General features: G+C 35.8%; 1 long non-coding RNA gene across 2 annotated transcripts in view; it reads right to left on the bottom strand.

Moving 5' to 3' along the window:
- The window catches only part of Gm32647, a 1,283,931-nt gene extending 1,261,270 nt beyond the window's left edge, over positions 1 to 22,661 (bottom strand). Inside the window, exon 1 of one of the 2 annotated variants that reach the window (XR_869798.1) lies at positions 22,199 to 22,661. This is a non-coding gene — a long non-coding RNA (predicted gene, 32647). The remainder of the gene's footprint in view (positions 1 to 22,198) is intronic. The other variant, XR_869797.1, reaches the window with a different exon arrangement.
- Positions 22,662 to 25,279: the final 2,618 nt, after the last annotated feature.

Here is a 25,279-nt window from a genome sequence, read left to right as displayed (position 1 = left end):
AACTGTGTCTAATGTATTTTCCCCCAGAAACTACTTACAATTTTATAGAGCATTTGAGGGAAAAAATCATGTAATACTAATTATCTAATTTACAAACATTAATTGCCCAATCCTCAAAAGAGTTACAGTTAAAAAGTAGGCTACAGTGTGTTATAATAGTTCAGGAATGGGCAAATCCTAATTCATCTGTCACTATGTCAAGGTCATATTCTGTGTCAAAGAGTGGAAAGGAATGATTTTTTTTTTTTTAAGAAAGACAGAAAAATGTGAAGGAAAAAAAAATCAACCTTGCTGATGGTTCAACTGCAGAAAACCCCATCTGACTAAGTACAAGGTGAGATCTTACATTTGTATTCTCCTTCATTTTATTCAGCTCCAACTCGCTCCATCCTGGAAACTGACTCTAGTGCAGCATGATTATCTTATTTCTCCAGTAAGTTTTTATTTGCATTTATCAGAACAGTGTGCATGTGCTTCTTTATTTATAGAACATATGACGTTTCATGTACCCAGGAGGATTCTTGAGAAGGCAAAACAATAACAACAAAAACAACAAAAATCATGAACACTCTGGGTTGAGAATACCTGTTTACTAAACACACAATTAAAAAAGTCATTGTTTCCAAATTAATATACCAACAACTAATTTTTCGTTCACTACTATCAAGTAGATATGGAATTGAAATTTTGTGTGGTTAAAAAGAATCCTGGGATCATATTAACAGTATGTGTCAGACATATCTTAAGAACTCTGCAAAAGTGAAATATTAAAATGTCATCATAAGAACACACAGTTGCAGAAGGAGATACTCTTTCCTCATAATTATAAGCCAAGTTAAAGAAAAAGAAAACATGAGCAATTAACCAGAGAAGTGAAAGCTTACTTATTTGCCAGGTGTAGTTGCTTGCTGTGTATAGAGTTGAACCTCAAACCAGGATCTCATCTGAACCCTAAACACTGAACCACACTGATTCAGGAGTCAGTCTGGAGGCCTGAGTTAAGAAGGTTCTATAGTTAACGATGTGGGTATTTATTTGTTTGTTTGTTTTCTTTTTTTTACACTCCAGATTTTACCCCCTCCTGGTCTACCCTCCGATTGTTCCACATCCCATACCTCCTCCCTGACCCCCTATCTCAATGAGAATGTCCCCAACCCACCTCCACCCACCAGACCTCTAAACTCCCTGGGGCCTCCAGTCTCTTGACAGTTAAGTGCATCTTCTCTGACTGAACCCAGGCCCAGTAGTCCTCTGCTGTATGTGTGTTGGGGGCCTCATATCAGTTGGTGTATGCTGCCTGGTTGATAGTCCACTGTTTGAGAGATCTTGGTGGTCCAAGTTAGTTGAGACTGCTGGTCCTCCTACAGAGTCATCCTCCTCCTCAGCTTCTTTCAGCTTTTCCCTAATTCAACTACAGAGGCCATCAGCTTCTGTTCATTAGATGGGTGCAAATATCTGCATCTAACTCTTTCAGCTGCTTGTTGGGTCTTTTGGAGGGCAGTCATGATAGGTCTCTTTTTGTGAGTGGCCCATAGCATCAGTAATAGTGTCATGCCTTGGAGCCTTCCCTTGAGCTGGATCCCACTTTGGGCCTGCGGTTCTCACCACTTCAGAACTAAAAGATAGCTATTACAGAAAAAAAAATAAGTTTGGATTTTGGCTAGGAAAACATTTGTTGTATCAACATAAGATAGGCAGAAAAAGTTGGATTCTTTTTGTTATATATTTGTGTGTGAATGTGTGTGTTTGTGTGTAGAAATGCACATGCGTAGTTGTATGCAGGGTATTCTGTCCACACATGTGGAGATACAACCATAACTGTTCTTTGCATCTACTCTGTGGCTCCCAGAGTTTTAAGGTAAGCTGTCAGACTTAGCACTAGGTACCTTTACCTGCTGAGCTGTTTCAGGAATCCCAGGGGAAAATATATTCTAACTTGGACTCTTAAATATAAGAAACTTTTCTTTGGTTGTTGACGAGAAGGGCACAATAACAGAGGACAGTAAGGAAAAGGCTCTGACATGAAATATATGTGTGCATTTTTTAAAGAACTGAATGGATATCTGGTAGAAGAAAATGGAAGCTAAATGGAAAGTTGGCATTTTAAAATAAGGAAAGGAAATGAGAATCTATAAAAGTGACATGTTATGTGTGAAGAGTGCATTGTTGAAATGGAAAGATGATTGACACTGTCTCGTGAATAGAAAGTGGTAGCCATAATTTGAAGCCACATGCCTCTGAGCTCAAATCTATGTACTTCATGCTGAAACATTAAGCACTAGTCATTGAGCTAACACATGGTGGTTAGATCACGGTGTTTAACTTCCAGAATCCAGAGAGATACAGTCCCTGAGTCAGAAGAATAGTCTAAATTATGGAATATGTAAAAGATAGTGAGGCAGGAGGCCTCTGTCAGAGATAAACATAGGGGAAATCTAGAAAGAATGAGGAAATAGAGATGGGGAAAAAAGGGATAAATGGTAATGCATTAATTCACACTTTAGGATTTGAACAGACCTATATCTCTAACTGAACCAATGAGTCTGTAGTGGTTAGTGATCAGCTAAAGCCAAACAAATAAGTGTAGGACGAAAAGACTAGAATCCAGCTGCCCTGTGTGTATGGACATATATAAGCAACTCGTGTAGACTATGAAGGAACTTATTGGGATTTTTAATTATTTCTGTAAAAATGAGTGTGTAAGTGAGGCAAGGATCCCGGGAATAAGTATGTTTAAAATGAAGTTGAAGTAGCTGTAATTATGTCCACTGTAGAAAAATGTGCAGATGGTTTGCACAAAGGAAAGGCTCATTCCCCAATCAGTTGATGTGTTACTCCATATGGTAGATTTCAATTATTCTCTGTAATGTAATAGCTTTGAGACATTTGAGGGTTTATTCTTCATAAATTAATTATTCTAATTTGAGCAAAATTTTACTGCATGGCGATGAACATATAAGAATAAAATTATTCATTCACATAGTTTCAATGTACTTTCTTTCTGAACTAATTCATAACAATTTCTCTTATTTTATTAGATTATTCATGCACCCAATTCTGTTTACTACCTTAGCTTTTAGGCCACCAGAGTACTTCTTATCTCTATCTCCCTTCTCCCTGGCTGTTTCCTCCCAAACCATGGCACAAGCAGAATAAATTATAATAGGTATTTCAAACATCTGATGGCAAAATTTAACACTGTTTCTTAAAGTGACAAAAATGACACTAAGTTTACACATAGCAGACTGTCTTGTGAAGTTTAACTCAGCTTATCCAAGCAAGAATTAGATAAACAACAGTAGTCTGAGGCCATTGAAAGGAGGTTTATAAAGAATTTAGAAGTATGAAATTAATTGTTTATTTAATCTAAATAAAACAATAAAACCAATGGATTAAATTATGTACCATATATAATATGATGATTCATATGATTTAAATAAAATACTGTTTTTTTAAGTAAAGATAATTCAACATCTTACCTGTTTTATAGCTCATTATTTAAAATATCAATTGCATTACAATTTTAACCAAGCCTCACAGAACCAGGGCAATAAACTAGACTTCCTGAAAAAGAGGGATGGTATTTTTCACTGTATATTTTTCTTCTTTCTCTATTACTCAGAAAAGCAAATTTAATAAAAATCAATCATCTCTGATGTAAAAAGACTTTAAGAGTAACATAATATAATGTTGGTGGTAGTGGTGGTGATGGTTTGTGTGTGTGTGACATCATTCATGGTAAAACATGGTGCTTATAACTTACTGTGTTTACTATAGTATCTTGGTCACGCATATAGAGCAATACAGAATACATATTGGAAAATAAATGAAAGCCTTTCTTTTTTATATTTCAGACTAAAATACTAATTTTCAGAGTAAAGTAGAAATAAATTGGACATAAATCAATTGTAGAGCTTATAAAATGTCTATTATATGTCAACAACTGCTCAATATTTTGTCATACGCGTTACTTTATTTGCTATTTACAAATTCTCTGAGTTGTATTTTATACTGACTTACTAAATAGCTTCAAAAAGGCACTAGGGTGAACAAATAAAATAATTTAACCTTGTAAATTAACATCAGTGTCATACATAGTAATAAGAAATAAACCAATATAATCCAGTGTTATATGTGTAAATATCTGCCAATAATAATTTCCTTTTAGTAGATTTATTATAACAGATATTAATGCAATTATATATGACTAAACATTTTTGGTGTGCGTGTTCACTAACACCTATTAACAAACTTGGACATAAATACTGCTTCCTTTTTTAGTATTTCATTTGTTACTATTGACTGTGATTTGTAGTTAGTGGTAATAATATAAAGATGAGTAAAAATTTAATAATAAAGCGTTAGAACTCATTAGTAAAACTTTAAAATAAATACCATTTATGATGAATTGACAACAAAATTCACTCTCCATATTTCCTTGGCACTTACTCTCCGGGATGTGGTGATAGGTTTTGAGTACTTGGAGTTGAATGAGCTTTGGAGTCCACTTACTGTTCAAAAGAAATAATGTATCAATAATAAAAAGACGATGCAACACTGAAGAATGTGAAATAACAAAGAAAGGTATAACTACCAGTCTAGGTCACTGTGACCATGGAAACTTTTTAACAGACAAGACTTATATTCAAAGGAGAGAATCCTAGGAAGTTCCTCATTGCAGGTGTGCATCAGAAACCTGGTGCAAGCAAAAGTAACAAACACTACAATCCATGTCAGAGGAGACTTGGTTAACTTCAAAAAGCTTAGCCTTCCTCCTCAATGTGATGAAATGTTACTTGAAAGTTTTAATTAAAAAAAAAATCACTTTACCAGTTTACATCACAGAAATTGTACGGACTCTACACTGCCAGAGCCTTGTATTCAAAATTCACTGAAAGGATTTTGTTATTCTGCCTTTCTCACAATATAACACTGTCCTTTTATCTTCTTCTTGCAATTTTTTAGACACGAGTTATTTTAAAAAATAAAAATACAGTACCATCTAAGTCAGTACAGAGGTACTTCTTTAAAGGAAGTACATATGAATGTAATGAGTCAGTTTCCAACACAGCTGGAGGGAAGCAATCTCATAGACACTCCTTAGACATTGAAGGGATGGCCCGAGGAACACCTCTAAGATTGTAGCCTTTATAAAAGGAAAATGGGGTCTGTAAGAAATCTTTGTTCCTCTAAACCCATCACTGTCATTTCATTTCATTCTTCATCCAGTATACATAAAAAAAAAAAAAAGAATAGAAGAACACAAAAGGGAGACATAATTTTAAAAGAGCCAAAGGCAATGGGAAATAAACTATAGATTTTGAAAACTTTATAGAGCCCAAGAATGATATAAAACTCTGAGAATTTTCCAGTAATAAGAAAGAATAATTAAGAACATATAAATTCTGTTGATATTACCTGATTATGGAACATGTCAAAGAATCAACACAGCAACTGACACAACACCTTAGTCACATGAGAAAAATACACATATGTTTACATAACCCAAAACTATACACATAAACACAAAAGTCGCTTCATTAAAAATTTGTGATGTAAGATTGTCTCACTAGACCCTGGCTTTTTATATATATATACACATACATACATACACAGAGAGAGAGAGAGAGAGAGAGAGAGAGAGAGAGAGAGAGAGAGAGAGAGAGAGAGGTGAAGAACAAAGCTAACAGATACTGTCACTCACCTATGATATCAGCTTTGCGTAATTTTGGGGCACCACAGAGTATAAAAGCCATGATACCCTTTAGAGTTCAGTAGAGCTGTCCTCACTACAAAGTTGCCCTGCCCATGCTATGATGTCCTTTAAGCTACAGAAAATTGGTATTGCAAGTAATTAGACAATTTTGCCCAGGTTATAGCCAAATACATTGGGAAAGACTCATGTGTATGTTTGTCTTAGTTACTGTTCTATTTCTATGAAGGGACACCATGACCAAGACAACTCTTATAAATAAAAGCAATTAATTGGGGGCTTGCTTACAATTTCAGAGGCTTACTCCATTATCACATGGTCAGGGAGCATGGTATCAGGGAGGCATGGTGCTGGAGCTACATCCTGATTCTGAAGGAGGGGAGGTGAGGGGGAAGGCTGGGTCTCTCATGGGAATTTGAAACTTCAAAGCTCACCACAAGAGATATACTTCCTCCAACAAGACTTCACCTTCTAATTCTTCTAATTATTTCATACAGTTCTACTTCATGTTAATTAACCTTTCAGAGTTTAATTATTATTCAAACCACCCACCACACCTTTGCCCTGTCTGTCCAACAAAGTTTCACCTTCTCTGTTTTACACTCCAGAACATTTTATTCCTTATCTGATTATTCCTGGATGCTTGTTTTCTCTGTCCAGAGAAATTTAGGCTGGTTGCCTCTTCAGCAATAAAAATCTGCATATTCTAACAGTTGCTTTTTTCAATGAATCATGCAATGTTTTTAACCCTTGATCTTATTATTATCCCGATTCATTCTCTGGAGCAAGTTAGATTAAACAGGTATGTCTCACAATACCCAGTTTATATACCTCTTTCTCTTCCTCCATCTATTTTAAAACCATCTCTTTCTCTTTCTTTGCATGAGAAACTAATTATTTTCCTTCTCTTGATATTCACATGGCACATCTACTTATATTAAATTCTAGATACCAGCTAGCTAAAGTCCTTCAATGTTAAACTTAACTTCCACATAACTTTCCTTCTGCCAATTCAAGCTTACATGTGCACAGTAACTTCATTAATCAGACTTCATGAATTTGACTCTTGAGTCAAATTTATACTTAGAGAGTATAAGTTGAAAACTGTGGATTCTTATCCACAAACTGACATATATAGCTCATGACTAAACCTTTAATATAAGAGAGAACAACTCAGGAAAAGTAATTCTTTTTTTTTTCTTTTCTTTTTATTTTATTAGGTATTTTCTTCATTTACATTTCCAATGCTATCCCAAAAGTCCCCCGTACCCTTCCCCCTACACCCCTCCCCCCATTCCCACTTCCTGGTTCCAGCATTCCCCTGTACTGAGGCATATAAAGTTTGCAAGACCAATGGGCCTCTCTCTCCTCTGATGGCCTACTAGGCCATCTTCTTATACATATGCAGTTAGAGACACAAGCTCTGGGGGGTACTGGTTAGTTCAAATTGTTGTTCCACCTATAGGATTGCAGACCCCTTTAGCTCCTTGGGTACTTTCTCTAGCTCCTCCATTGGGGGTCCTGTGATCCATCCAATAGCTGACTGTGAGCATCCACTTCTGTGTTTGCTAGGCCCCAGCATAGCCTCACAAGAGACAGCTATATCTGGGTCCTTTAAGCAAAATCTTGCTAGTGTATGCAAGCCAATTGCTAGGAATATCAGTTTAATTTAATGTAAAGTATCAAAAGTTAAAAGAGATCATCCTAAATTATTTTTTAAAGTAAAAAGTTAAAGACTTTGTAGCAGTTCCTTGAGCTATAATATTTTGAAATGAATAAATGTATTTCTGAGGAAATGGAATAGTAAACAAACTCATTTTTAGTGATTGTTTTTGAGTACATACTCTTTAAGATATGCACCATATAGCATACACTCAGTAAAAAGAGACACAATGAAAAACCATAGTCTAGGCATTATGTAAGAATAAAGAATGTTGTCATATGCTTAGTATTAACTTGTTTTATAAATGTAGGTAGACATGACCCTTCTATACTAATGAAAAATTAGCTTTAAAATGTAGTCTCCAGAGCAGCATAGACACATCACTTTCATCAACAAGAAATTATTAACCATAAAAGTATCAGATTCTACTCAGACCTACTGAATCAAACTTTGGGATGTATGTACTAATTACTTAAAATCCACACTGCCTATCTGATGTGCTAAAAATCTCCCAAAAATTAGACTATGTGGTATAAAAATGTTTTCAAATGTTGTGTCCTTATGCTTTTTAAGTTAATTGTAGTACTAAGAGAATTATGTAAGTTCTAGAATTTTCAAATTTTTCAATTAAAATTTCAAATTACAGAAAAAAAATATAGAGAAATATACACTCTAAAAAAAGAAAGAAAAACAAAGAAAAATGAAAGAAAAAGTAGTAAAAAAGAAAAGAAAACCAGAATAAAACATGCAAAATTAAGAATTAGATGTTAAGAAATTTTAAGGAGATTGTTAAGGTTGAAAGGTACAAAAAATTATGATGCACAAAACAGGTAAATGTTAAAAATAATTAGGTAAATAAAACAATTATTTAAAAATTAGGGCCAGGCACTGGTGGCACACGCCTTTAATCCCAGCACTTGGGAGGCAGAGACAGGCAGATTTCTGAGTTCGAGGCCAGCATGGTCTACAGAGTGAGTTCCAGGACAGCCAGGGCTACACAGAGAAACCCTGTCTCAGAAAAACAAAAAACAAAAAACAAAAAAACAAAAACAAAAACAACAACAACAACAACAACAACCAAAAAAAAAAAAACAAAAACAAATCCAACAAAAAATTAGAACTTTGCTTTTTTATATTGGGATATTAGAAATGAGAAAGATTTTTTTAACATTTAATTAAATTCTCTTATTTTGTTCATTAAAAATATCTTAAACAGACATAAAACATTGGTTCCAAAGAAACTGTTTCCAAATGGAGAATTATAAGAAAATAAAAGCATATGATAAATCTTCATAAAGTAGATGATATAAAAATACCTATTAATTGATATGAATTAAAAAATTAACTATAGGTAAGAATTATATACTTCTCTATATATAGGTATATAACTGCACAATTAATGAACAATTTGGGCATAGCTTTGAAGTATTTATGCTGGGATTCATTTACTATGTCACCATCAGAAGATGTTTTTGGACATTCAAGGACTGTTTCAACTTAAAGTCATCTGAATGACTCATATCAGATCCATTTATCACATCATGAATTTTAATTATTCCCTACATCAGAAAGTCAACCAAAAGATCTCTATGCAGGTTTCAACTTTACCTGATCTTTATTATAGTTAATTATCTGTCTGAAAAAAAGACAAAACAAAACAAAGGGGTTTTTGTTTGTTTGTTTGTTTATAATTTTCTTGTGAAATTCCATTGGATTTCTAATAAAATTTTTATTGAAAAAACATAAAGTAAATATGTTGCCGCATTTTGATACACTGATAAAACAATCTCAAAAAAAAAAAAACAAGCAAAAAAACCAAAAAAAACACCCCACATCTCTTCAGTGTTTAATCATTGTATCAGATAAATCATATGTTGTATGATTTGGTGAAACCAGAATTCTCTGAGTGCATGTCAATTTTTCCATAATTTGTAAAATATACTCTGTGCTTTTGATGCGTCTGGTTGATGTACTTTAACAAAAGATGTGAAAATGGATGAGAGAAGACACATATCTAATAAGTTCATCATCCAAGCGGTCAGGAAAACCTAACATGGTTTCTTAAAATTGCCTTTATATAATCTTTAAATATTTAACACTCTATTTTAGTAAATAAATCAATGAGGAATTAATTCAGACTTTCTAATAAAACATATATTAGTATGTCATAGGTCTTCCTGGTAAATTGTTTGAATATTTTTGAGAATTATACCATATTACTCAATATTTTTTATTTTCAACAGAATTTTTATGCCAGGTGGAAAACCAATGGGAAAAGATGGAATTACTCAGAGACCTGGATAGAACATAAGCAGAAGCAGGTGCAGCCAGAGGAGAGTATATTCCTTTTTTACTCCCCCTTAAAAAAAAAAAAAAAAAAAAAAAAGAACAGAAATACACTAATCTAAATAGTGGAATATCTTTTATTCTTTTGCATTATTTCTTTAGTCTTTTGTATTTTGGCCTCAGATAGTTAAAAGGGGGTAGGTAAAATGCTGTGTCTACCTCCAGACACAACCACTTTTTAGGAACTGAACAATATTGGAATGCTTCCATTAGAATTTCCTACTCAGAAGCAATGGGATAATTCATTTCGTGCATAGGCTGGCTCTGTGAAACCCTAATGATGAATTTATTACACCTCCTGGGAGGTGCCTTGTTCTTTATCTCTTAGAATTCTTTCCTTACTGTCCTGTTCCCTGTCAGTGATCCCCAGGAGTGGACAGAGAGCTCTGTATTTAAACCATCAGTAAAAGGAATAATAGCACTTTACTCTTTCCAATGAGAAGAAATCCAATTATTTTTTATCATAAAAGGATGATATATTTTTGGAAAATTTCTATTTGCCACTCTTATAATTAATGCTGCCACAGTACATTATTGATAAGAGCTAGCACTGGGCATGAAGTCCCTTCCCACCTGAAATATTCATTGACTAAATATGGGATAGAAAGTTCTGGACAGTTTAAATGTTGTATATGTTTTGCAATGTTGTACACTCATTCTTTATATCTACCCTAAATTAATCCTATATAGTATTTAAAAATGAAAGCAAAATATCATGGGAATGTGAAGTAGAGAAGCATTTGTGCTCTTGGCCCATGTCTCTGCAAATGGCACCAAGATTCCTGGGATTCATCTAACACACTCTTCTGTGTTGGGGATTTCTCCAGTAATACACAGGTTAAGTTCCAAGCATTGTAAACCATCCCCTTTTGGTAGGTTTGTTATGATCAACTATCCTGTATTTATTGTTTCATTATAGTGCCTGACATACACTTTTTTCAAGTATTTTGTCACTATCTAAGGCCCTGAGAGATTCAATTGTTATTGTCTCCAAAGTGCTTGCTAGCATCACATGCAGACTTTACAAGTTCATGTCTATGGAGCATGTACCCTAAGTAACAAAACATGGCCATAAACTCACCCAGGTGGAGCAGAAAACATGATAGGTGCCAAATAGCAACATTTAAACATTTTACAGATATGTGACTTTACCCAGAGTTAATCTGAAGTATGAGCTGTAGTACAATAACTAAGGAGTGATATCCTGTAGTTACATTAAAGGGTAAAGGAATATTTGAATTTTGGTTGCTGTTTTAACATTCTAGGGCCCCAATTTTCTTATCTCAGGAAGGAGCATCAACAGAAAATACAATTTCATGTAATTCATTTGATAATTACAAAATTATTTAAAAGGACCTAGCTCATACATGATTAAAGCCCACAACACAGCTGGAACATCCCTCACTGTGCTGAGAGCTGTCAATTTTGCCACATTTCACAGCCCAGGAGTTCACATGGCAGCCATGATGTGTGCATGTTAGTCATATGGATAACTTGTCCATTCTTTCTACTGAAGTTACCTGGGGCTGTCACCCATAAACCATATTACCGTTCCAGGTCACCTCCTGTATAAACACTCATTTCTGACCATCCACAATACATCTCCATTCTGGCTCTGGCCTTAACTCCTTGTATCCATGCAGAGACACTTCAAGTACCAAATTTGCAAACATTGCTGCCTTCCATTCATTTCCCAACACTTGCTAGGCTGCTGCTGCTGCTGCTTTTCCAAACTCTTGTCCTTTTGACTGGATATTTCCTTCTAAAAAAGTTTAACCAAACAAGATACTTAAAATAATGTGCAGCCTCAAAACAGAAAGCAAAAGACTGCGAGGTCCTTCCCAAGTGTCCTCCCCCTCTGTCTCTAGGAAAGGCTCCCTGCTGGAAACTGGCAACATGTTTTATCTTTACTTATACTACAGCCTCTCCTTTTAGGTTTTCTTACAAACATGACGGAGATTATGAAATTGTAGGTATTTGGGGCTTTTTGATATGCGCTAAAAATTGTGCTTAATGTGAAACAAATATAACACATTCTAACCACAGCCTATGTATGAGAGAACATTGAATATATAGCTTTACAGTTCCATTTAATTTGCATTTTCAAAGAGGAAAAGACTTATGTTAAGGGACAGAGTTAGGGAAAAGGATTTATTGTTACACATTCATATACTAGTCAATCTCTACCATTATGTTATACTTGCTCAAACTCCCCGGATACTCTCCTAGCTCACACTCTGCATCTTTTCTCCCTACAGCAAATTGAAAATACAGTTGAAGTGAAATCAAATATTCATCAGCTTAAAAAGATTTCCTCACTCTTCTCCAGGGAACAGCCCCAGGGAGAAAAGCAGCAATATAATACATTTTCAAAACAAGCCAATATGCTGGTATTGACTTTAATATTCATTTGTTGTATGTTATCTTTATCTTTCTAAAATCCTGTAATTTGTAACTTTAGTGTTTCTAGCTTGCTTATGAGGAGGAAATTGAAATATTTGCTACCTCCCACTCAGCTGTTTTACTGTATAAACTTGAGAAAGAATTACCTTTACCCATTGGCAAACTGCTGTGACCTTTAGTCTTTGGGGAATGATAACCATTTCGTTATCCAGTACTTGCTCTGTTTTTCTTGTCCTGACTAATTAATTTTATGGTTTATGACGTCTCAATAAATATTTGGCGAAAACCAACAAAAGAGTGAATTAAGAAGAACTTTTAAACTCATTGTTCTACAGAATTAGGCTATTCTCAGAATCACATAAAATAATATTATATTTATTAACCTTGTCAGCTCTACTATTAATAGTAACCCTACCTAGAAGCTACTTATTCTGTGGTCTTAACTGAATGCTAAATGAAAAGTTTTATGAAATCATGATGAGAATCTGATTTTATGATATTCATGAATGTGGGAGAGCAAAAATAACATTTAAATAAATTTAAAATGGTATCTTTGTATTAGACTTCAAAATTAAGTCCCATATTAAACAAATATACCTAAAATGCAGAAGGGATGGGCTCATTGCCTGTGTTTGATGGTTTGATTTTCAACAAAACCAGATATAAACCAACTTACAAAACACAGAACAGTGTGATTTATTTGTGCATATAACAATGCAAAGGTAAGAAAATCAGGACACATGCATGAGCCAATACTCACGTTAGTCAGCTGTGGCAGTAAATCTATTTTTGGTAATTATTATAAGAATATAGGAAAATGTATGATTCCATGGCAGATGATTTGAAATTTTGTCACTCAGTGAATTGCAAATTTCTAGAATGAATCAGTAAGATTAGAATTTGCAGAGATTGTAGCAAACTAAATTTTTGTTATTTGCAGCCTGATGAACTTATAGGAAGTGACCTCAATAACATGAATTTCTCTCAAATTTTGATACCCCTTTTAATGACTTATTTAGGATGCAGATATTTCAATAAAGATTACAGAGTCTTGAATTATATAGTTCATTATCAATTGGAGGGAAGCAATCTGAATCTCTGATGAAGTCATGTCTTTTGGGACAGTTGAGGTAAGTTAAGTCAATGGGGAAGTGTGGAAGGATATTGGACTCTATCCTCTACAAAGTCATAGATGCAAATTCAGACAACATAGGAGAAACTGGCTTGTTAAGTTTATTAATGATACATTTTTAGAGTGCCTATGAAAATTGGATGGGATCACAGTCTTGCAGATTGCAATGTATAGTAAGAGAGATTATACTTAATCCGGACAAAAGAAAATATCTCTTCTGGACAAGCCACAGTGGATAACATAATGGTCTAACTCAAGTGAGTAGTGGTTTTGACTAAAATATCACAAGCTAAATATACCATCTTTTAACTCAGTTCAGAAACCTTAAATCAGAGTAATTTTCTTGGGGAATTTGAATAGATAGGAGTAATAGTAAAATAAAAACTAGTCATTAATTTTTAAGATTATGAGTATTTTGATAAGAGCAATCTATGGGAAAGAGATGCTAAATGAATTAAATTCATCACTGCTTATTCAAATATGACATAACAAACAAAATATGTACAAAAGAACTTATAAAAAATAAATGCCTCTATATGAGAGGCAGTTAAAATAATCATTATAAGCCATAAAATAAATGACAAATTTAAATACTGTAATATTTTATTTAAAAGTTTTAACATGAGCAGTTGCTATAGCTACTTAATGATTTTGATTTTGTTCTCACATCTTTATAAGAATAGTAGTTAATTTATCCATCTGTTTAGACATAGATCTGTGTACCGTATGTATAATGGTCTTCTCAGAGTTACTGTTTCACTATGGTTACAGTTGGAGGACAGAGAAAGTTCAGTGAACAGAACTAAAATTAAGAAGAGCACAAGAGGCTGGAGACCCATTATTGACAATTTACTGCAATTGAGGGAGTCTTTGGAAAGTTTAGACAACAGGATGTTCAGTGAAGTCAGGAGGAACAGCAGTGGGTTTCCTTTTTCTGTTTCTGTATTCAATGTGACTGTTTTCTTCAGTCTTAAGAGGAGTATTCAAAATACCTATGCCATAGGTGTATGAAATAAAAGCTTGATTGGTATTTCATTGTTCTCATGTAATGCATTTTCTGTGTCCATGTTTTCTAAAAGTCCTGAGCTTGCTCTACAACTCTAAGCTTGCTCGGCTACCTTACATCAGATTCCTTGAACCTACGAGAAAATCCAGTTCATAACAGGGCAGGAAGGCTTGATTGATCCAGGAAATCTGATAACACAAAATCCCAATAGGTCAAAATTTACTCTTGTATTTGTCAAACAAATGTGTTTTATCTGGTTATTCTCATGTAAAATATCCGCAGTGTGAGGCAGCAGGACTGGATGTATATATATATATATATATATATATATATATATATATATATATATATGTATAAAACATACATACATACTTTTTTTCCTTTTCATATATACATGGAGAGCTACAGAACAACAGGTTTGGTAAAAATTGCAGCCTAAAAGTATGTAAAGGACTCTATTTTTTTTATTTCCTCATTTTTAAATATATTTTTATTTAGTGTGCATTGGTGGTGTGCCTTCATATATGTCTGTACAAGGGTGTCAGTTCTTAGAGTTATTCAGTTGTGAGCTGCCATGTGAGTGCTGGGAGTTGATCCTGGGTCCTCTGGAAGAGCAGACAGTGCTCAGAACTGCTGAGCCGTCTGTCCAGTCCTATTTCCTCATTTTTATTCTTTTATGTTGCATTATTATATAGACCATCAATGTGAAATCACTGACATGATTATAGATATGTATGCATAGAGAAAACATGTCTATTTTTAGACACACAAACACAAATACATATTTATATAAATGCATGCACATGCGCACACACACACAAACACACACACACATATGTATGTATTGCTACATTTAAGGAAAACTGTACATGTTTAAAAGCAAGTCATTAATACCATAAAGCTAAGTTACAGTCATTGTGATAAACCACTAGAGGATTGCAAATTATCAACCTAAAATTAAAGAAACCAATGAGGATATAACCTGTACATTATAAATTTTTTCCATGAATATTATAACAAAGCAGTCTGGCTTCTTCTTTCTTGTTATAGTATGCAAGTGAAAAGAAAAAGAAAATACTTGTGAACTGTTAAAAGTTGTATGTGCATTCAGAATACTGGTCGTTATTAGCTAACTACATAAGTGAGACAATTCATCATCAATTTAAGAAGAGTGTCTCCTGACACACCAGAAGATGGTGTAAAATCTCACAGATGGTTGCAAGCCACCATGTGTTTGCTGGGATTTGAACTCAGTTCATTTGGAAGAGCAGTCAGTGGTCTTACCTGCTGAGCCAGGGAGTTTAGAAGTCAGGTGGGGTGGGAGTGGGGACATCCCATCCACGTGGAGGCAGGATGGGGTGTGGAGGAGGTGTGGGATGTGAAGAAGTCAGAAGGTGGATGGGGGATAGGCAGGGAACGGAATATGAAGTGTAAAAAATGAATTAAAAATAAAATTTAAGAAAAAAAGAATCTTACATTGTGTATTTTTACATAAAAGTAGCATAGATTTTTAAATCATTTCTTCTATTAAGTTATAGTGATGAAACATATATTTTGTTTTGTAAACTAGACAATAAGAGATTTTATGTGTCATGATGTCCATTGACAGAGTCGACTAATGTATAGTAGATAGGCAATAAGTCCTTTGGAAGCTAGGCATAACTTAGGGAATATGCTTTCCTGAAGAGTGTGCACATTGTCCAGATAACCATAGACTGTAACTGCAAAATGTTCCCAATTTCTCTAGGACTCAGATACCCAACTCGTTAAAGAAGATGATTCATTTCTTTCTTTTTTTTTCTTTTTATTCCAGAATGATTTCTGTAGAGAATCTGTAAAATATTCAAGTTCATCAAAAGTTTAATTTGCATACAATTAAAGAACAATTGGGAAAGAATTAGCTACATGTATCACAATACGGAGTGAAAGTTGACTGTAGATTGCCGAACATTAAACAAGAAATTGAGAGTTTAAATAAGTACAAGAATTGATGGTTTAAAAAGAAGATACTAGATAGGGATATGGAGGAGGGAGAAGGATTAGGGAAAGGGGTTGCATAGAACAAAAGTCTTCTGTACACATTCCAGCTGAAGCCCAGGACAAAGCTTAGGTGCCTATTTAACACATCAACAACATGCCCTGGCTCTAGGTTCTCCCAGCAATCCTCATTCTCACATCCCTGTTACAGGATATGGCTGGGAACCCAGCCCTCTATGGTGAACTCTCCAACCAAAGGGCTGGACTGCCCTTTCCCCGCTGCTCTTCCCTATATAACCCAGAAACTTTTGTTACCCACTCCTTTACACCTTTGGCCTCCTGGCTGCTGCACCTGGTTCTTCTTCTCACTTCTCCTGTCCCTTCCTCCTCTCCTACCTGGTCCAGCTCAGTCTGGTCTTGTCTGCTCTGGACTCTTCCAGATGCCCCTGCCTCTACCTACATTCTCCCAATTATGTACAATAAACTTTGTCCTCTGCCATATATAGGAGCTCTCATGGACTTTCCTACCTTTGATTTCTTTTCTTTTCTTTCTTTCTTTCTTTCTTTCTTTCTTTCTTTCTTTCTTTCTTTCTTTCTTTCTTTCTTTCTCTTTTTCTTTCTTTCTTTCTTTCTTTCTTTCTTTCTCTTTTTCTTTCTTTCTTTCTCTTTCTTTCTTTCTTTCTTTCTTTCTTTCTTCCTTCCTTTCTTTCTTCCTTCCTTCCTTCCTTTCTCTCTCTCCTTCTCCCTCCCTCCCTCCCTCCCTCCCTCCCTCCCTCCCTCCCTTCCTTCCTTCCTTCCTTCCTTCCTTCCTTCCTTCCTTCCTCTCTCTCTCTCTCTCTCTCTCTCTCTCTCTGTCTCTTTCTCTCTCTCTTTTTCTTTCTTTCTTTCCTTCCTCTGTCTTTCTCCATACAATGGTCTAAGCTTAAACACAGAACAGACTCTAATTCTTTTAGTCCCTCATATTTCATTGGTGAATGTTTTATTATTTTATAGGACAGCTACTTGAAAACATTAACACAAGTACAGATGCATCTAATCAAGTTCTAACTTATAGTATGAGAAGACACAGATATGAGTTTGTGAAAATTAAACAATTCTCAGTCAAAAATGTTCTCCCAATTACTGGCACATTTATAAAATATCAATTGAGCATTTATAGATATTTTTGGTATATCTAACATTTAATATTTGAATGCTATGAATGCTTGAATATTTTTACTCTTTTTCTAATCTTTCCTCATAGAGACATGAGAATCAGCAACCTAGGAATACAAGAAAGACAAATTTTACATGAAGACCTCAAGTGGACAAAGCAGTTGAACTTTGATTTGTAGGTCTCACACAAATAGAACATTTGTTGCTGAGGTAATTTAAAAATTATAAACTTCTACGTGTTTTCATACATTGCACTCTAAAAAGCTAGTAGAGAAAAACTAAGTGTTATACAATGACATTCTGTCATTATTACAAAGAAGGAAGAATTATAAATTTACACAGTTTTTTGTCCAAATAAATGTTTCTATTAGGAAAACTGTATGGATGAAATGGGTTCACCTAGAGAGATAGCGAGATGATTCAAGCACAAGATGCAAATGGTAACACATGGTCCTAACCAGTATGTTCTCAGAATGCCACCTTTATTAAACAGAAAATTAAGGAATTAAGCCAATTACCTTCCATGTAGCTCAGAATTAGTTTTCTTTTTGATCCATTTAAAATTCAAACAACCTCAAATTTGATTAATGTGATATTTTTCACCTGAACTCAATTATTCCATATTGGAAGAGAGGTGAGAGATAGGGAGACACACACATGCACACATGCAGAGAGAGAGAGAGAGAGAGAGAGAGAGAGAGAGAGAGAGAGAGAGAGAGAGAGAGAGAGAGAGAGAGAGAGAGAGAGTCCTTTTTTTCTTCATGGTGCCCTTCACATTTGTGACACACATAGAGAGAATTCTTCCAGCTTCCAAAGTGTGACCTCAACAACAGATAGTGAACAGGCAAGGTGTTAGTGTAATAAATGAAAACTTACATCCTGATCCACAGAGAAAATGCATACACATACACACACACACACACACACAGAGAGAGAGAGAGAGAGAGAGAGAGAGAGAGAGAGAGGGGAGAGAGATCCAACTGCTAAATGGCTTACTCTATCTTCATTTTAAATTAAAAGCTTATATACATGTAAATGTGAAGGTTTATTTTATCATCCTCCTAACTCTACTAGTATAGATTATATATACATTCAATTAGGTATAGACATGGTACTCTATTAAACTGTTTGCATCTATTAAACTGTTTGAAACTATTCAAAATACAGTATAAATTTCCCATAGAGAGCATGAAAGGTCACAGTCTCCTCCAGCATGTGTGATGTTTGAAGGTGGGTAACATATGTGTCATGTAATGCATGACAGACAACATCATTGGATTTTAAAGTTGTACATATTTTTAATAGGTACAGATGAAAGGGACAGGTCATATCAGGTAGGAAAATAAAGCATGATGAATAATTCTGTATTTGTAGCTCCAATTTTCATTGAAATGCTAAAGCTAACTCATCTTTAAAATATAACAGAAAATAAGCAATGTCCTTTTTAGCCCTTCAACTTGGCTGAACAAATGTGGAAAAAAAAAAAACCACTCTTCTTTACCACTAGGTGGCTCACTTTCTATACCATTGCTACAGCAGGATGACACTGTGGCCCCAGCAAAAAGAAAGCAATCCTACGCAGGTTATAGAAAGGAAGGGGGAAAATAAAATAAAATAAAATAAAGATCATTTCAGAGGATCTGAAAGCTGAAGTGAGGCTGAATCTGAGATACATAGCTGTGCTTCTCAGAGGCTCTCAAAACTGTTGTCCTAGAGTCAGATAAATTAGAAAAGTTGCTTTTACACAGGAAACACTAAGAAAGACAGATAGAGACCTGTATATGGACCACTTGAGTCTCAGTGTGAGCATTTCACATTCTTCCTGAATGTATTCCCAAACTGTGATACATACCGAGGGAGGGAAACAAAGTCATGAGCAGAAAAATAACATAATTTAAAATTAAAAGAGTAAGTCTAATTTTGATTTCTCTGGCATTCAAATGTAATAATTAAGGAGTACAGGAATGAAGAGCAGCTTAGCAAGATGGGGAGTGTAAAGGGATGAAGATGCTAACTTTCCTGGCTGTGGAGACGTCTTTTAGTCATCAGTACTCCCACCAATCTGCATTTACTAGAGAGAACATAATAGGATAGTGGCCGTGGAAGCTTGTAACACCCTCCAATGTATTGCTATAAAAAGCCCTGACCATCTGGATCTTAACCCTCTTCATTTCTGAGATTGTAAAGCATTTCTTCTCTCCCAATTTACAGCTCTCACTCAGTGTGGCCTGAAGAGTCCATACAAAGTACCATTGTGAGATGTACATCATAATTCAAGGCAATTTGGGGGAAAATCAGCTTGTGAGAATAACTACAAGGTTTTCTCAGTATTTGGCACCTGTTTGCATTATATATAAGCAGATAGAGATTTCTGGTACCTTTCTTTCTCGTTCTTTTGCTTGTTCAAGTAAAGATTTTAAAGTCAAAATGTGCATATATATATATATATATATATATATATATATATATATATATATACTCTATATGCTGCACTCTACCCCACTGATGGTTAAGAACTGAAGCATATGAGACAGAACAGCACAAGATATTGGTATTCATTAATGCCTTGTCTTCTTCACTTTATATTAGTCATTTTGTTGCCTTATTAAATAATGATATCCCCCCCATCACAAATGTGCCATGCTCCCTAAGAAGTGTTATCAAGGCCAGTGACTTGAAGCTCCAACAGTGACAGAGGACTCATCACTTCTGGCTCCAAACAAAATGAAATTGATTGCCTTTCAGCAAAGGCAGCTCTGAATGGCAATCCATAATGTGCAAGCAACTGGCTAACTCTGCAACCTGCTTCACAAATCTACTTTAGGGAGAAGGATGAGTGACTGGGACCGTGCAGGAAACTCCAGGAGCTTCCCCTAAGTGGGTTTGAGACAGCTGGCACATTAGAAAGCCCAGATCAACAGCTGAATTAAATTGCCCTTCATTTCTAGAGTTGGGTGTGTTGAAATCATGGCTTTGGATCTCTTAGATTATAGGCTGAGTTGGAAGAGTTTGGCAAGATAAAAACAGAGAGAGTACTTTGCCCCTCTCTAAGATTCCACCTCAAGTCCAGTCTGCCCTCTACCCGCCTTGTCATACCCTTAGTGCCAGGTTTGATGTATGATATAATACCAGGGAGATAGAAATATCTGCACGTTTATCCCAAGCTTAAGTATGAACCAAAGTGTGCAGTTAGAATTATAAGGTGAAGCTTTCAGGGTATTGCTTCTCACAGGACTCTACAGAATCTACTTAAATAAGGGTGTGGATGTCTCACATAGAAACAACAGATGTTGTGAAAGGCAAAGGTAGAAGTAAACATAAATGTTAAATTTCTATTATGGATGAAAACTTTCCATGAAGTTCTGTAAAGATACTAGCAACACTGCACTCTAAGGACAAGTAAAGGGGGCAACTCTGGGATTTTTTTTTCTGCCCTCTAAGGAGTCAGCTTGCAGGCAGATTCTCGCCTATCTCCCTTTGATTCCAGAGTGAGCCTCGGAGCCTCTTTAGTAAAAGAGGTTTCTTGACTTTCAAGATCAATGAGAAGTCCTGTGCTGGTGGTATCTTCCGTAAGAACCCCAGAATCCATATCAAGACAAGTTCCAGAGAATTATGTGGTAGCATTTACCCCTAAGGATAATAAACAGAAACTGTCCAAAGTCAAGCCCATATGTGAAGTGACATTGCTGGAGCCATCACATAGGCACGGGAACTTTTGTTTCCCAGCTGTGTGTTTCCCACAACTCCATTAAAGCCCCTCTGTCTCTTCAACTCATCGCTCATTGAGAAACGTCAAGGACTTGACTTGAATACAGGACTGTGGGCTTGTGAATATTTTCTTTATGGTTATTTCAAACCATATGGCTAATGCCTAACTACAATGGTTAATCTCTCAACAAACCTGTCCACAAAAGGACAAAAATGATTGCTGACAAAGCATGCAAACATTTCTAAAGTTTTCCTTTAATTAAAATTGCTGGTAATAGAAACACATGTTTAAGTTATGTTATACATGAGAAGTTACATACATGAGCATTATCACTGAAGCATAGAAGCTCTGGCTTAAAAATCCTATAGCTTTATTTGGAGAAAGAAAAACAAAAGCTCTCTAAATATAATACTAGATTCTAGTTTATTCTGGTGGAGAAAAATGCATCTTTTGGTTAAATCTTTACAGTGTCATGTTATCAAGATAGTTACTGCACCAAGACAAACTAGTTTATAACAATGAAAAACTTCTTTTCTTCAAAGCCACAGCCTTCAGACCTATTTAATAGTTTTTTTTAAAGAGGAAAAGACATTTGACACTCGTGTCTGAGACATACAGCAATTTGCATGAATATTAAGCTGTGATTCAGCAACTTTCCCTCCTGCTTCAATAACCCCACTTTAAACACTGAAGAGTTTGAATCTGTAAGTTTCCACCCATTGGCTTTTACTTTTAGAAGGCTGATACATATTTATCCCAGCAGTAGGAAAATATTTAAAGCTCTTTATATTACATGTGCAGAGTTCCATTACAATTGTCAACTAACTCAAAGGTTAGACTCATGCACTTAGGCTAACTGTCAAATTGCCTGCGAATCACAAAATGAGGACGAGTCTCAAATTTGCTGTCTACTTTGAAAGACTGGAGGGAGACCTGGAATTACCATATGCACTAAAACTTTAATCAGAAGAATCACTGCTGAACTCTGAAGTCCCTCTCTGCTGCGTCTCACACAGTGAAAAAGACTTTCTCAGTTAAAATGAATATTGCAACAAAGATTTTCCATATGTAAAGAAGAAACTGCAAGCACCTACCTGTAAGTAGGTGAGGTGGTTGGCTGGTTAGAAAAGAGAACTAAAAACTGGTTTTACCTGCAGCAAGCACCATGCAGACTCCTCCTCCAGCCTACTCGCTTTTGGAATAGGGTGCCTTCTTGCCAGAGCAGGTAAACAGCTGGGAAGAAGTGGCTGTCTCCAACTAGATGTGACAGCTGCGTGTTAGCGCGGAAACTGGGATCCTCTTGCTCCTTCAATAAATCAGGCAGAGGCTGCCGGTCTCAGCTCCGGAAACAGGAGATACTGCGATTGCTCATGCTCATGCCGCTTCACTTGAGGGGAAAGCGATGTGTGTGTGTGTGTGTGTGCACCAACTGCCAGCTTTAGGCTGAGCCGATGTGTTCTGCATACTCAAAAGGCTCGTGCTGGGTGGCTGCTTTTCCACAAAGACCCCCAGCCTTTTAGGGGAGGATTCATCCTCACTGACCTTGCTGCTGGGAATTCAGGCTGAAGTGAATGGCTCACTCTTCAATAGATTCAACAATCAATCAAATAAAGGAGATTGGATCAGTCTAAGATAGAGAAAGTACTCACTCTGGAAGCACCAAATTAAAAAAAAAAAGAAGAAAATCTCTGTTCAACATTTTACACCTGGAATTGATTTTTTTCCCTTTAATTTCCTGTCATGACCACCAAGCCTAATTGATGAGTGTCAAAGTTTCAACTTTCTGTGTTCTTTGCAGAGGCAACTCGGGGTCTTATCTAGAAACCAATTCAAACCACTCAATGCGCAGAGATCAGCACGTCGGGATTGAGTAGCTACAAGCAAATTGTGGTGGTTGAACTAACTTCTTAAACTAGATATCCCTTGTTCATCTCTGTATTAATTAGAAGAATGTCTACTAAGACATTTTACCATTATACATTATGTAACTGTAAGCAAGTCCCTTAAGCCTAAGAAGCTTCATATGAATATATGAAGCATAAGAGTGGGATATCTATAATGAGACACCTATGCAAGGCACAGGTGAAAAGTGCTGTGTATATTAGGAAGGGTTAACTACGAAGATACAGATTAAAATGATAATAATAATGAATGTCCACAAGTAATGTTCAAAGCCCTATTACATTAGTTCGATTCTTTGTGCTGTGATAAAACAACCTGGGGAAGGAAAGGTTCATTTCCACACACAGGACCCGTTTCATCCGTCAGGGAAGCCAAAGCAGGAACGTAGAAACAGAACTGTGGAGGGAACTAGCTCACTTGTTCCTGACTTGCTCAGTTACATTTCTTACACAGCCTCAGGCCTCTGAACAGAGATGGCACCACCCCAGTAGGCTGTTCCCATCTCCTTCAACTAGCAATCAAGAAAATGACTCACAGACGTGCCCATAGGTCAATCTAAAGGAGACAGTTCGTCGACTGAGGTTGCCTCTTCCCATGTCTTTCAAGGTGAAAAATTCAGCTAACTCTGCCAACTATGAAACACAAACCTTTCAAAGTTTATACGCTGAGTGACATGAGAAAGTTTCTCCGCTGTTCTCTCTAACCTTGCTGTGATTTCAGTCTGGTGCTCATCTATCTTAAAACTCAGATAAATTGATCTGGAAAAAGAGATCCACTATGCATGTTTTTCTCCCTTCAAAAATAGAAATCAAAGTCAACAAAGCAATTTCACCTTCAATGCAGGACAAGGAAAGAAAAATAGAGATCAGGAGGTTGATAGAGTTAGTCATGGAGTGCCTGGCTCCTGGAGCTTTCTCTGTAATGAGGATGGTGATAATGGTCACCATGGAAAGTAGAACTTTTTGTAGCCCACGCTGGGAGGCAGCACTTCTGAGGTGCTTACTATGTGGCACAGGCACCACTGGGACCATATCCCACATGCTGATATTGTAGTACAGAAGCACTGGGTGCAATTTTTAAGTGAGTTTTAGACCTTAGAGCATAGTACAGGAAAATCAGTGGCTAACAATCTTCCAAGGGGCCATTGTTTTATATAAATTTCTGTAAATATAGCTTAGCAGATCTAAGCTTAGCAGGTCATGATCTCTTTGGGGTTCAATGACTTTCAAAGGGCTCAACTAAGCTTATTGAAAAAAAACACAGATACTAACATTATGATTTATAAGAGTAGCAAAATTACAGGTATGAAGTAGTAGCAAAATTAATCTTATGGTTGGGGCCACCACAACGTGAAGAATTATATTAAAGGGTCACAGCATCAGGAAGGTTAAGAACCACTGAGATAGTTTAAGAAAAATAAAACTAACAAAACAAACAGAAAACAAACAGAAACACCTGTACTTTTTAGCTGGAAATAACTTCAAATACAAATATCTTGAACATAATATGAAAACTTTTCATGCTATGCACTTATTTATTATTAACATTTACGATACTGCCTATACTACAGTTTTGTCTGGGAGAAAGAGCAACAGACAAAGAGAGATAGAGCATTTCTAGAGCATTTTGAGACTAAGAAACATACACTATGTCTCTATTAGTTATTTGTGTATATGTTTTATAAACATGAAGCTATGTCTACTGACCCGGTCTGTGGGTCAGTCAACGGGGTCTGCAAGAGAAAGACTGGGGACACAGGGGCAAGAGACTCAAAGAATGGAGACAAGACAGGCTATCTGATCAAGAAACTATTATCAAGTCTCAAGTCTCAAGTTTTGTTTATTGGAAGGCAATTATGGGTATATAAGCACAAGCTGGGGAGTGCAACTGGAGACACTTAACCACAAGTCCATAGTGTATAGAAGAAAAACAAGATGTTATCAGAATGTGTTCAGCTGTGGTGGGCATCTTACAAAAACATCATGCTAGGAACAAAAGGTCTCTCGTCAGGGTGGGAAAGTCCCACCTGTAAGTAAGTAGCCCAAGATGGCTGCAGAGATGACAGCCACTTTCTGTTAGGAGTCAACTCCCAACAGTCTACATATAATAACATCTTAATAAATCTCAATAAATTTAGCAATAATGTTATAATATCATTAACTATTCTACCTTTCAGTTTGCTACTTGACAAAATAATGTATTTCTCTGTATACGATGTTATCTAGCATAGGGATAGGGGTTCTATTTACTTATACTCTCTCCACAAATATTTA

Source organism: Mus musculus, chromosome 7, assembly GCF_000001635.26.
Source record: "Mus musculus strain C57BL/6J chromosome 7, GRCm38.p6 C57BL/6J".
Lineage (NCBI taxonomy): Eukaryota > Metazoa > Chordata > Mammalia > Rodentia > Muridae > Mus > Mus musculus.
Note: the sequence above shows the minus strand (reverse complement) of the source record. Positions and strands in the feature narration are given on the sequence as shown.